This window comes from Lucilia cuprina, chromosome 6 (genome assembly GCF_022045245.1).
Source record: "Lucilia cuprina isolate Lc7/37 chromosome 6, ASM2204524v1, whole genome shotgun sequence".
NCBI lineage: Eukaryota > Metazoa > Arthropoda > Insecta > Diptera > Calliphoridae > Lucilia > Lucilia cuprina.
This window is the reverse complement of record NC_060954.1, coordinates 11,834,006-11,836,598: the sequence shown is the minus strand read 5'-3', so window position 1 is coordinate 11,836,598 and position 2,593 is coordinate 11,834,006.

The window sequence follows — 2,593 nt, the reverse complement described above, 5'->3', positions numbered from 1 at the left end:
TAGTTCATTTCTATTTCTATTTCAGTTCAAGTTCTGTTTTAGTTCTGTTCTAGTTCTGTTCTAGTTATGTTCTAGTTCTAGTTCTGTTTCTAATTCTGTTCTAGTTCTGTTCTGGTTCTGTTTAAGTTCATTTCTATTTCTACTTCAGTTCTACTTCTGTTCTAGTTCTGTTTTAGTTCTGTTCTAGTTCTGTTCTAGTTCTGTTCTAGTTCTGTTCTAGTTCTATTCTAGTTCTGTTCTAGTTCATTTCTATTTCAATTCTATTTCAATTCTTGTTCATTTCTATTTCAATTGTAGTTCTGTTCTAGTTCAATACTACTTTAGTTCTAGTTCTGTTCTAGTTTTGTTCTAGTTCGTTTTAGTTCATTTGTAGTTCTGTTCTAGTGTTGTTCTTGTTCTGTTCTAGTTCTGTACTAGTTCTGTACTAGTTCTGTTCTAGTTCTGTTCTAGTTCTGTTTCTAATTCTGTTCTAGTTCTGGTTCTGTTGAAGTTCATTTCTATTTCTACTTCAGTTCTAGTTCTGTTTTAGTTCTGTTCTAGTTCAATTCTATTTCAATTCTAGTTCATTTCTATTTCAATTGTAGTTCTGTTCTAGTTCTGTTCTAGTTCAATACTAGTTCGTTTTAGTTCATTTGTAGTTCTTTTGTAGTTCTGTTCTAGTTTTGTTCTAGTTCTGTTCTAGTTCTGTTCTAGTTCTGTTCTAGTTCTGTTCTAGTTCTGTTCTAGTTCTGTTCTAGTTCTGTTCTAGTTCTGTTCTAGTTCTGTTCTAGTTCTGTTCTAGTTCTGTTCTAGTTCTGTTCTAGTTCTGTTCTAGTTCTGTTCTAGTTCTGTTCTAGTTCTGTTCTAGTTCTGTTCTAGTTCTGTTCTAGTTCTGTTCTAGTTCTGTTCTAGTTCTGTTCTAGTTCTGTACTAGTTCTGCTCTTGTTCTTTTCTGTTCCAGTTTTGTTCAAGTTCTGTTTTATTTCATTTCTATTTCAGTTCTAGTTCTGTTCTAGTTCATTTCAGTTTCAGTTCTGTTCTAGTTCTGTTCAAGTTCTCTTCTAGTTCTGTTCTGTTTTAGTTCTGTTCTAGTTCAATTCTATTTCAATTCTAGTTCATTTCTATTTCAATTGTAGTTCTGTTCTAGTTCTGTTCTAGTTCAATACTAGTTCGTTTTAGTTCATTTGTAGTTCTTTTGTAGTTCTGTTCTAGTTTTGTTCTAGTTCTGTTCTAGTTCTGCTATAGTTCTGTTCTAGTTCAGTTCTAGTTCAATTCTATTTCCGTTCTAATCCAGTTTAGTTTAGTCCTTTTCATAGATTGAAGTCACAGGCGTAATGTTTGTTTTCCATTTTCATTTAGATGAATTAAAAAATAATTTTTTTTTAACATTTTAGAAAGTTATTATTAAATTTCATGTTCTAATACTTCTTCTTAAGTAAACCCTTATTAAATTGTGCCACATAATATTTACTTAAACACCATATTTTTTGGTGTCCGCCTTTTACAAGGCTTAACTTTTACTTGTTCTTAATGTCATTCTATAGAGAGAAAATTAAAAAAAAAAACGAAAATAAAACAACAAAAAATAATAAACATCTAGTAAAAGTGTCATAAAAAGGTTAAACCTTGTTCTTCTTTGGTTTAATAACTTCAGTGATTGGAAAATAATTTTATATTTTTTCAATTTATCCTACAACCTCCATTACCTCCCTTACCATCGCCATCAACAAATACACTTCCTCTTGATGTTTTAATTTTAACATTCAAAAAGGACCATCGACCAGTGTAACAACAATATTATTATTTTTATTTTTTGCCATAAACAAACTTTCTAAAAATGCCATCATCCTGTCTGTTGATCCTTTTAACTGCTGGTGTTTTTTGTTGTAGTTGTTTTTGGTATTTTAAACACAGGTATTTGCATGGACTAATGCTGCCTCTCTACTACTATTCTATTTTTACAACTTCGACTACTAGTAAAGCTGTTGTTGATGTCTCTGCTGCAGAGTTTTAAACGTATTTTCCTATAAAATTAGTTGTTGTTCTTGTTTGTTACTTGTTGTTGGCGAGAAACTTTTTAATAATTACCGTAATTATTCTCTTATAATGTGTCCTTGTTGTTTGTGTTGTTACTTTTATTTTTGTTTTTGTCTTTTTATCTGCTGTTGTTTGCAACTGTATGGAAAAGCGGGAGTTTGTGTTTTGAAGGAGTTTGCCAATGTGTAATGAAACTGGTCAAACTGGACGTACACACGAACAATGAACATCTTTGTTTTCAGTTTTATTTTTACAATCCCGTTATAATAATTTTTGACCCTTTTCATTGTTGTTGTTAGAATTTGTTTTGTTTGTTGGAAGGATATTAAATGAGAACAAAGGTACTTAATTGATATAAAAGTACTTTGGAGCATAATCTCGTTTATAGACTTGTCTATAGAAACATAGAAGAGTCTATTATTTGTATTGCCCCAACACCCTTAGTTCATTTCTAGTTCAGTTCTAGTTTAGTTCTAGTTCTAGTTCAGTTCAGTTCTAGTTCAGTTCAGTTCTAGTTCAGTTCTAGTTCAGTTCTAGTTCAGTTCTAGTTCAGTTCTAGTTCAGTTCTAGTTCAGTT